The sequence below is a fragment of the Pinus tabuliformis genome, chromosome 6 (genome assembly GCF_031772625.1).
Source record: "Pinus tabuliformis cultivar Carrire ecotype Pingquan chromosome 6, CPIR1, whole genome shotgun sequence".
In the NCBI taxonomy this organism is placed as follows: domain Eukaryota; kingdom Viridiplantae; phylum Streptophyta; class Pinopsida; order Pinales; family Pinaceae; genus Pinus; species Pinus tabuliformis.
This window is the reverse complement of record NC_142292.1, coordinates 1,405,606,417-1,405,618,316: the sequence shown is the minus strand read 5'-3', so window position 1 is coordinate 1,405,618,316 and position 11,900 is coordinate 1,405,606,417.

Here is an 11,900-nt window from a genome sequence, read left to right as displayed (position 1 = left end):
CATGGGGCGTGTCATTTTCTAGAGGAAGACCCTTTGAGATATTGTTATAAATTCTCTAGGCTCAATGAACCAGACAACAATGCAGTAGAGTGGCTAGTAGCACTCAAGGAAGCTACACCAGAGAGAGCAACAAAACTAGTAGCAAACTTGTGCAAGGCAAAGGCAAGAGGAAGATTGTTGAAATTGTAGAGGTGGATCAAAACTACAAGTTCAAGGAAGATCCACTTGTTGAGATAGTACTGTTGGAGATAGAAGCAAGGAGGTGACAACACAACATGAGAGGAGCACGTAAGAGGAGAGATAAGAAAAGAATGGAAGAGATAGAGAGGAAGCTATAGGAAGTAGAGTAGAAGCTCAAATAAAAACAAGAGTTGCGTAGAAGAGAGAAGGAAGCGTAGAAGGAATAGGAATATGAACAGGAACAGGAGGAAGTGCAAGGCACACAGACAACAGAAACTACACCGATACAAGTTGAAGACTCAGATCCACTAGCAGCAGAGGATGAATAGGGTGAGCATCCGCAGGGGTAGGAACTTTCTTAGCAAGATGAACAGATAGTAGAATAGATGGACATAGAGATGGAATATTCAGAATCAGATCAGGACACTAACCTCATGCCAAAAGTAACCAAGGTCACCCCAAAGGCTCTACCACCTCCAGCAACAAAGCAAGTCCCAAGTGAATAAGGGGATACCATTCCCTTGAGGATGATCTGGGAGCAAATGTGTGTAACATAGCCTTTGATGAGTCACAACACAGAGTTTTACAAGCACGCAGAGCGCAAATCTTGGATGAGCATGCATCACCTGCACACTTTGAATAACAAGTGATTGTGTCATATGTACATAGACATCCAGCTACCCTCGCCAATGCTACAAAGGCTTATACTAAAGCCACGAGCTCCAGTGTGAAGTTCTTGATAGAAAAAATGAGCGCATGGCTAAGGAACTACAAGCAGAAAAGAAGAGAGAGGAGCAATCAACAGAATCCGCTAGAGCAGAGACGAAGAAAGCGACACTTGTGGAAGTATTGAGATAGTAATGTGGAGACTATATGACAGGTTCATCACTGTGCACAAGGAAGATGCCCATCTATATGGTCATTAGTAGTGTTGCACCAAGATAACATGAACACTCACAAATATACATGCTGATGTTGATCATGTACAAACATGGACAATGAGGTACAAGGGAGCCCTGCTTCACTTGCACAAGATGATGAAGCCGCAAATAGAGTTGGACAAAGCACACATCTGAAGTCTGATCCAAAACTACGAGGAACTCTCGTCGCTCATCACCAATGTTGAGGCTTCATACACATGGTTTTTTAGGAGTTTGGATGTCGTGGTGAGAAAGTATGGCACCCCGTCAATTGGAACACTCACCAAAGCCAAAGAGAAGATACAAGTCTGACTGGAGATTGACGTGTGCTTTGATCAGTTGATGCACATAGCCACCAACACGGATTTATAGATCAATGTAGATAACATGAAGATATATGTCACTGGTCTGGTTGTGCTCAGGACTAAGATTCACATGTTATAGGATGAGTTGGATAGAGGTTCTAGATCACTATACCTAGAAACGATGGAGGCAAGAGTTCGTTTCCAGAAAGACATCATCAAATAGTACGCGGACACCATTTTTCAATACCAAGCTTGGCATCAGTTCATCATTGAAGATCACGAAGAGGATGTTGATGAGTTGGACTTTCGACAATCGTCCGAGTCTTAGTGTTGTCTTATCTGGCTAACTCAAGGCTATTTTTTTCTCACATGGGTATATGTGGAAAATATATTATTATTGTAAACATGATGTAAAGTGAAATTCCAAGTGTCATTAGTGGAATACAAATAGTCATAGGTAATGTAAAGAGTTATATGTAATGAAGTTGAAGAGCCATTAGGGTAGTCCAAGAGTCACAAAGGGAAATTTCAAGCGTCACCCCACCCTTTGTTATAAATATAACTTCTATAACTCATAGAATAGGATTTTGGGAGCCAAGATTTTGCTAAGCATTACTTAGAGAGGGCTTGGAGAGTATTGTGATGAGCCTTGGTTTTTCAAAAGTGCAGAGCGAGAACATCTCTTTGGAGGAGCATGTAGTTTTGACTGTAACATTTCGCTATTGGGGCTAGTGGTTGTCATGGTTGTATGTATGGATGGAACTTTCACTTTATATATGATATAACAGAGCCAACATGTCTTCATGCATATGTTGTTATTGTAGTTCGACTATTCTGGTTACTTTAGCAATGTATGTTGTTTAACATACGCATTTTTCTATGATCTATTGCATATACAATTGTATGAATCTTTTTGAAGTCAAGTTGTTGGTTTAAACCATCCCTTTGGATGTTGACTATTCTACTTCTAGCTTGTGATGTCATTCAGCTCATGTGTTCTTTAAGGTTGTGTACTATTACATGCTTCTAAGGGACATACTTCCTTTTCCCTTCTATGTGTTAGAACCTAGCCATGCATCTCTCTTGACTCATTGCAAGGTCACACGCTTCCAAAAAAAAAACATGCTTACCATTGCGTGCTATCACATTCAAGGCATAGCTTTACCACCCATTGCTGGGACTCCTACTCCAAAAGGTCTGAGGTCTAGTTGGGACTTCTTACTGGGGAGATTCTCTGACATGTTGGTGGGTCCAACACCATCAATACTTAGGGAGATAAATCCACTTTTAGTCCTCATTTAAATTCAAGTGGAAGGCATTGCAAGGTAATAAAAGACCATCAAATTCAATCTTTATCTGAATATAGCCACCGGATCCAAGACACACATACATATATGTTTATGTGCAGTCCCATTCTTATTAGCTCCTAGTGCTTAATGTTTTACACTAGCTTCATGTAGAAATATTACCGTGATAGAATTTCAATTTCTCAAGAACTGTAATCTAAATCAAGAGACACAATTCTACTCTATTGATCTGGAAAATTTAATTCAAAATTTAGAATAACATTCGCGAACATGCAATAAGAAAAACCACACATGCACAATACTTTTTCTAGGGGAACCCAACTGGGAAAAACCCATCAAGCCTCTTTGCATTAATCAAATGAATAGAGAATGAATTACAATTGCATGCTCGCTCTGAGCTCAACTTGCAACTTAATAACCTTTCTCTGCTCAGTGAGAAGCTCTGACTTAGAATTAGTCAATTTATGCCTCCACCAGAGCTCCCATTTCCTTGCGCAAATCCTAAGGAAATAGGTCCTTAGTTTTTAGGTATTTTCTTCCAATTGGTTATGCAATTCCCAAGGATTGATCTACTGGCTGCATGCAACACTTGTACACTCAAACTAGTTTACAACTGTTTTTTACACTGCCTTGGAATCTCCACCATAGTTGAGGAACTTAAATTTCTTATATGTACTAGATGTTTTTATCTAATTGATTAGTTAACTTGATGATCACTAAGTTATACTATTTTCCCACTACAAAATTGACCTTCCACTAGTTCTATCAACAATTGGAACTAGTTTACCTAAATACAACTAGAAATAACTGAACTTGATTACTAAAATTTAGCAATCACACATGCTTAACTGAACTCCAATCCCTCTAACTTGAATATATTGAGCTAACTGAGTGACAATAGCCATGTCACCTTAGTTAACTACCTCCAATTTGTCTACTGATGTGGAAATTTGAATTTTCTCAATTTGACCAAGGTAAAGTCAAATTGAGACTTTCTTGCTACACTTCTCAATGCTCCCTCTTAGCAAGAAACATATTTTCAACCACCCCTTTCGTACACTTGTGGAATTAAAAATTCCTTCTTGACAAGGCCTTTGACAAGATTTTAGCATCTTTTTCCTCTGTTGGAATGTATTGTAGCAACATTATCCTCCTCAACATATAGTCTCATAAATGATGATACCATATATCTATATGCTTGGATCAATCATGAAATATTAGATTATCAAAGAGCTTAATGCAACTATGATTATCACAATAGATAAAAGTTGGATCCATCTCCTGACCAAATAGTCCCACAAGTAATTTCTCATCTAGATCACCTCATGTCTTGCTTGAATTACATCCATGTATTCAACTTTTGATGAGCTGAGCACCACAAACCTCTGCTTCTTGCTATACCACGAAACCATTGTGGATCCAACACTGAAAATTCCAGCTGATGTACTCCTTTAGTCAGATGGACTCCCTACCCATTCTAGTTCTATGAAGCCACAAAACTTCACTCCCTCTATCTGTTTGTACCATAATTTATACTAGGTAGTGCCTATGAAGTACTGTAAAGCATGCTTCACTACCTTCCAATACATTTTGGTCAGTTTAACCATAGCTTGGCTTGGCTAGTTGTCTGCATAGCACTTATATGTTCATGTGTCCATAAGATACATCAGTGAACCCACTAGATATTGATAAATAGTAGTGTCAACCTCTTCACCTGAAGTGGCATCCTCCTTCCTACATTTGGTCGCTAGAGGTGTCTCCATGGGCTTACAACTCTCCATGTGAAATATCTTGAGTATGTCGGTGGCATACTTTCCTGGAGACACAAATAATTCCCCATCACCTTCCCATACTTCCAGCCTAAGGAAGTAGTGCATGAGACCCATGTATTTCATCTCAAATTCCCTTGCAAGGTCCTTCTTGCAAGAGCTGATCAACTACTCATCACCTGTCAATATTAAATCATCAACATATAAAACAATGAAAAGCAATTTACCTTCTACCAAAATATTATAAAGGTTTGCATCCGCTTCACTTTTGGTGAAGCCCAAATTAGTGATATAATTGTCGATCCAAGTGTACCAAGCTCGTGGTTCCCATTTGAGACCGTACAAAGTTCGCATGAGTCCGCACACATGAGACTCCTGATCAAATGTCTCAAAACCTTATGGCTTCTCTATGTACAATTCCTCCTCAATAAAACCATTAAGAAATATTGTTTTTACATCCATCTAGTGGAAATTCCACCCCATCTGTATAGCCAATGCAATAATTGATCTAATTGATGAATACCTTGCTACATGAGCAAAGGTTTCCTCATAGTCAATTCCCTCAACTTGAGAATTATTTAGCCACAAACCTGGCCTTATAGTTCTATATGCTTCTTTCTACAACATGCTTAACCTTGAAGATCCATCTCAAACCCACAAATAATTTATATGTTGGTCTCAAGACCAGTTCCCAAACACTATTCTTCATGATGGATTTGAATTATTCCACCATTTCATCAACCTAAACGTGTTACCCAACTTCTTCTTCAAAAGAGGATGGTTCAATATCTACAAGCTCATTGATTAGATCCATGTATCTAGTGTACCTCTTAGGTGACCTCCTTTGGTTGCGCAAATTTGAAGGAGCTCCCACATGCTCCCTCGCATCTTTCACTAATATATTAGCTTCCCTAGTTCTTTTTCTACCTTCTCTACATGTTTATGCTTGAGTGGATATCTCTACTCTACCTCCTTGCTATTCCTCCATTTGTGGCTACTCCACAATTTCCTGAGGCTCCTCCTGAGGATCCTGCTTTAGAGCTAAAAGATCCTCTTATGGTGTGATCTGAAGCTCCCTCTCAAGGGAGCAACACATCGCTTTCTCCTCATCAAACTTTACATCACTTCGCACAATTGTATTTTCAAGGGAAGGTAAGTACAAATGGTAATTTTGTGGAGTTTAGGTGTAACCCACAAAAACACCCAACTCTTTTGTTGGCTCAAGTTTCTTCCTCGAATATTTGTAGACATGGAAGTAAACAGAGGTGCTAAAAATTCTGAAATGAGACACATCTTAATTTCTCCCCAAGAAAGCCTCCTCTGGTGTAATCATACCAAGAATCTGATGAGGACTCTTTTTTTGTAAGTAGACTGCTATGTTACATTCCTCTACCCACAAATGCAGTGGTAGGCCTTGGTCATGTAGCATAGCTCTAGAAGCTCCAACAATGCTCTGATTCTTTCTTTTAGCTACCCCCTTCTAGTGCAAGTTGTGGGGTGTTGCAAGCTCTCTTTGAATGCCTTCTTCTACACAAAAATCCTTGAATTAATTTGAAAAATAATCACCTCCATTGTCACTCCTAAGAGCCTTCACCTTTTTTCCGATCTCTTTCTGAACTAGGGCTTTGAATTATACAAACTTTTAGAAGGGCTCATCCTTCTTCTGCATGAAGAAGATCCCACACTTTCTTGAGAAATCATCAATAATAACAAAGTATTTATGTCTCATAGTGGAGGCTGTTGAGAAAGTTCCACAAAAATTAGAGTGGAATCTTTCCAAAACTACATGTGTTTTGATTTATCGAGCATGAAATGTCGATTTTACATACTTTTCCAAGGTATAATCTTTACAAATGCCCTATTGCTCAAATTCTCCTTTAGGGAGGCCAATGGTTATTTTCTAAATAATTTGTAGGGCACCATGATGCAAATGGCCAAATCGCTTGTGCCAGAGTTTACCAACATCGTGACTCTACACTTTCTCTATGTTACTGTTTAATGTAGTACAATCTTCCACATAAAGTTTATAAAGGCTCTTCACATGAACCTTGATCTAATTCACCTATCCAGTGGCTATGTGCCTCAGAAAGGCTTGACCTTTACTGAAGATCACATCATAACCACAATCTTCCAAAACTGTTACAGAGATGAGGTTGTTCTTTAGGATTGGAACAAACATGACATCTTTGAGGTGAAGAGGGGATCCCAACTCCCTCTTAAAGGTTATTGTACTAATCCCAATAGCATTGTACCTTCCATTGTCCCAGAGCTCAATATGCATATGTATATCTTTCTCCTCCAAGTCACTAGGAAACTCTCTATACCCAATCAAGTGGAACGAGGATCTTGAGTCCAAGTACCACACACTCCCCATAACATACATATGAGAGATATATGTAGAAAGGTGGAGATATGGTGTGGATATGGTATGGTGTTTAGCCATATAAAAAAAATAAAATCACATTTATTATATACACCATATCTAATGTATCAAATCAAATTTTAACCCCCTAACCTCTCGTTATTTTATTATAAAATAATACCAATGTTCCAGTGAAGGAACAAGTGAATTTTTTATGCAACAAGGAGTTTTTATGCAAAGGGTAAAAGTGACATAGTAGAACTTTGGAGGCTTGTTGTGGGAGTTTTAGGAGGTCTTTTTGAGTGCCAAAAGTTGCGTTGATTCATGAGGTCAAGAAAAACACAACAGGACTAGTCAATAGTTATTTTAATGTAAAATAAATTTAATTTGATGGTTTTTATTAATTAATAAAAATGCCTCCCCACAGAAGATGGGCCCATAGATGTAGGCTTTGAGATAGCCAAACTCTGTTATCAACTTTATGGTGTCATTTTCTCTTATGTGTTTTTTTGTTGCCCTTTACTTTCTACAATTTCCTTTCAAGTTCCCTATTTTCATTTAAATTGAGTTTTGTTTAATAGTGATTTTAAATACACGGAAAACACTTTTTGAATGTCAATAAACCAAGTATCAATTTCAATCAGGATTCAAATCAATTGGTATAAGAGCAATTATTGATAGTTTGGTTTATAAGTGTGCATGATCTTTAGGTGAAGAAGAAATTTTGAAAGTGGATATGGATAAAGGATTGAAAATAGGTAGGTTGAAAGAGTTGGAGGACGTTAACCACAATATTCAACTGGAAAATGAAAATCTCAAGAAATTGATCAAAGTTGCAAAAGAAGAGAAGCGAACATTGTGTCTCGAGCTGCAAAAGGCCAACAAAGAGAAAGTTGGATAAATTTTGTTAAACCTATTGTAAACATAAATGACGAGATGTGTGTACATTAGAGAACATCATACATTCCAACCACTCAAGATGAAATTGGGGATACCTTCTATGTGCCATCCATGCTAGAAGATTCACAAAAATATAGGTCTAGCAGTAAGGCATGTGAAATTTTAGGTGGAACAATGAACACATAATCTTCACTAAATGCATGCATTGGGGATGATCATCCAAGGTATGATAAATTTAATTGTTCCAACATTCCTTTTGATTTTAGGAAGATTGGTGATGTGAAAATGCTATGGCATAGAAAATCGTGCACATTTCGTGGGTTGACTAACCAGTGTGTTACTAAGTGTTGGAAGAGAAGAAATTTGTATAGGAAGATGATGGCCATTAGGAAGGAGGAAAATTATGAGAAAGTATTCCATGTTTTTTGACAAGAATAAAGATTTGAAATGATCTTGCTCGTACTACAAGAAAGATGTCCATGAAAAAGAACATTTCTGGAAGCTACACCCTGAACAGAAGCCTAAGCAGTTCCAAGAAAGAAAAGGGAAGTGGAAGGGAAAGCAAGAAGTGGGAAACATAACACATTAAAATCATGGACCCGAGTCTGAACATGAGACTCATATTTTATCATTGGGGATCAACAAAGGAAGCTTCCTACTCATGTCTGCAAAATTGAGGAAAGAAGTTGATCCAAAGCAAGAAAGTGAGATGGTGGTAGCAGGCTATGCTTCAGGAGACAACAACACTGTGACATGAAGTGTTGTCATGTAGACTTGGAAAGAAGGGTAAACATATTGGTTTGTTTAGATTAAAATCTTTATTCTTATTATTGCTATTGATGTGTTGTACATGGGTTGTGGCGAAAGAAGTGGAAACAAAAAGATGTGGAAACATGCTGAAAACTAACAATGTGTTTTCAATTGTGATGGTGGTTTTGAAAATAGATTGTCATGAGATAGGTGCACAAGAAAAAATGGTTTGTTTATATAGGACAAGTGTTAGGACTCAGAAATGTCACTTTTTCATCCACCTTTCCCTTCACTATTCCTTACATTCCATCATCCTATTAAACCCTTCATCATATCATTTTCATAAATTCATTTGGGTTTCATATTATTATTTTCCAATCTATTCATTTTAGTATTAAGAGTGAATTTATGATTAATATTAGAAAATATACATGTTTTCATATATATCTCAAATATGGGTGAGCTTTGTAATATGTAGGAATATGAGAATGATTAATTCAAAGAGACTTCTCGAATATCTCCTCCACCATTTCAGGGAGATAGTTATTCAAGCCTATTCTTAAGGAGAAGACCATGGAATGTTTGGTTGGCATATCTTATTTAAGATATGTAAAAGATGTGTGGAGGATTTGAAGGAACTATATTTTGTAATAATGGGAAAGTGGTTAAGAGTAGTTGAGAGAATAGTGGGTATGTAATTAATGCATTCTTATCTTATCTTCAAATACTCTCATGTATAAAGGAGAGTGCTCCCTCTCCATAGGGAGAGAAGGATAGTTGGAAATTGTAAGAAGATTGATTAGTCTTAGATTCTTTCATTGTTATGCTTTCATGTTTGTCATTTGATTATTGTAATATTGATTTATGGATGTGATCTCACATATGTTATTTGTTGTTAACTCTTCACTTGTTGTAATGCTTTTCCTTCATGCAAATCTCCATTCATAGATTAAGTTGATTTCAGCAATGTAGATTAGACTAGACTAGTTCTACTTCAGTCCTGCATATATCGTGCATGTGTTTCGTCAGCTTACGTACCCAAGATTGAAAGTTGGGCAACTGTACTACAATTTTATTATTACGATATATATTTTGCCTAACAAGGTGGAGGAACATTACCTTCACGTCAAAACCAAGTAAATTATTTTGGTGGTCCGAAAGGTCTTAGTGGGGAGAAATGATCCAAAATGAGCAAGAAATGATTTGGATTGATCCAAAAGGGATTAACGACTAAAATTTCAAAGTCATCAGATCTGAGTGAAACCTTTTCCATCTCATAGAGTTTGAAAAAATGATTCCAACGCAACTAGAATGGGAAAAATATGACTCTGTATGCATAAGTTATTCAAGGCCAAAGTTTTGGTCAAAGAAGGTCAAAGTCAAAGTCAAATTGGTAAAAGACAATGGTCAACTCATGGTTCTGGATAGGCCAGGGTCAAGGTTCTGATTGCCACATGGCATTAAGAGAGTGAGAAGTGGTATTTTTTTTATTGGAGTAAGATAACTAGTGTGATACTATCAAGGGGCAATTTATGATTGGTTGAATATAGGGCAATCCCACGATGACACGTGGCATTTCCTTACCAATTGGGATAATGATGGTTCTTCTTATGAATATCCCATTGAATATATATATATATATATATATATATATATATATATATATATATATATATATATATATCTATATTGTAATACAAATTAATATTTGACAAAATAAAATGGCAGAGCCCGCCATATCCATCACTCTCCATACTTATCACGACTTTCCCAATCACCTTCGCCAAAGAAAATTGAAAGGTCAAATGTACAACATAGTGGTAACCATATATTAAATATGGTTTAATATAGATGGTGGTGCATATTATATATGAGTGATTGTTATAATATGTGGTATGGAGTGATACGTATGAGAAATATACATGGAAATGTGACCCCTTGACCTCTCGATTTTTTATTATAAAATAATACCAACGCGTCAGTGAAGGCACAAGTGAAATCTTTTTTCCACAAGGAGTGTTTATTTAGATGGCAGGGTAGAAGCAACATAGTAGAAATTTGGAGGATTTTGTGGGAGTTACAGGAGGCCCATTTTAGTGCCGAAAGTCGCATTGGATTCCTGAGGTCAAGCAAAAAAAAACATGACTAGTCAGGAGTTCTTTTAATTAAAATAAATGTAATTTGATGGCTTTGATTAATTAATAAAGAGGCCTCCCCACTGAAGACCAGGCCCAAACTTCGTTATCAACTTTCTGGCGTCATTTTCTATGTGTTTGTTGTTTCTCTTTATTTGATACAATTTCCTTTCAATTTTCTTATGCCATTTAAATTGAACTTTGTTTAATGGTGATTTTAAATACATGCAAAAGACTTTTTGAATGTCAATAAACCAAGTATCAATTTCAATCAGGATTCAGATCATTGTTGGCCATGCATGTGATTAGGGTGAAGTCTATCTCTAACCATGAAGCCAATGCTTCACCTGCTACTCCTTCTGAATTCTTCTTGCTAAACTTTTTGTGTGGACACTTTTTAGCATAGTGCCTAAATTCATGACAATTGGAGCATTTTATTTTGGACAAGTCTTTCTTCTTTCCCGCCTTGGTTGGATTCTACTTTGGTTTGAGACTTGTTCCCTTTACCCTTCTTTCTCTTTTCAACCAATGCAAAATTTTCTTCATCCTCTCCCTTGGATGAGGTTCCATCTTTGCTATTCTTCTTTCAAACCATAAGCATTCCCAATTTGGCAATAATTTCTCCCTCCCGTTCACTGAGGCCTAGTAACTATGCTAGATTTTGGGAAGGCCTAGAAGAGCTAGTCTCAACAAGTCATATTTTGGAACATTCACACCAACCACTCCAAACTCATCCTAAACTTGTGTAAATCTGGTGAGATATTGAGAAACAATATCATTATTCTACATCTTCATAGTTCAAAGTTTTTCTTTGAGGGCTAGTTTTCTATGGTCACTAATATTCTCAAATAGCTCTGTGAGTTCCTTCCATATTGCAAAATGATTTTCCTTCCCATGGATATTTGAGACAATGTGGTCTTGCAGTTCCTCCAAAATTATTTTCCTCACCTTGGCTACATCTTTCTTCTATTGGGCTAGGTTATGTGCATCAACTGATCCTAGTTTTGGAATGTATGTCTTGACATATTCCAACAATCCTTTGTCATCAAGAACAACATTCATGTGGTCCTTCCATGCAATGCAATTTGATCTACCTTCAAAGGCATACTTTAATCTCAATCCATTGAAGGTCATTCTCTCAATTTTGAAGAGATCCTACTACATTGAAACTACAAATTCGAATCTCCTAGGGAACAACTTCAAAATTCTTGTTCTAATGTGAATCTTGCTCTGATACCATGTAGAAAAATGGTGATAGAATTGGAGCTGATC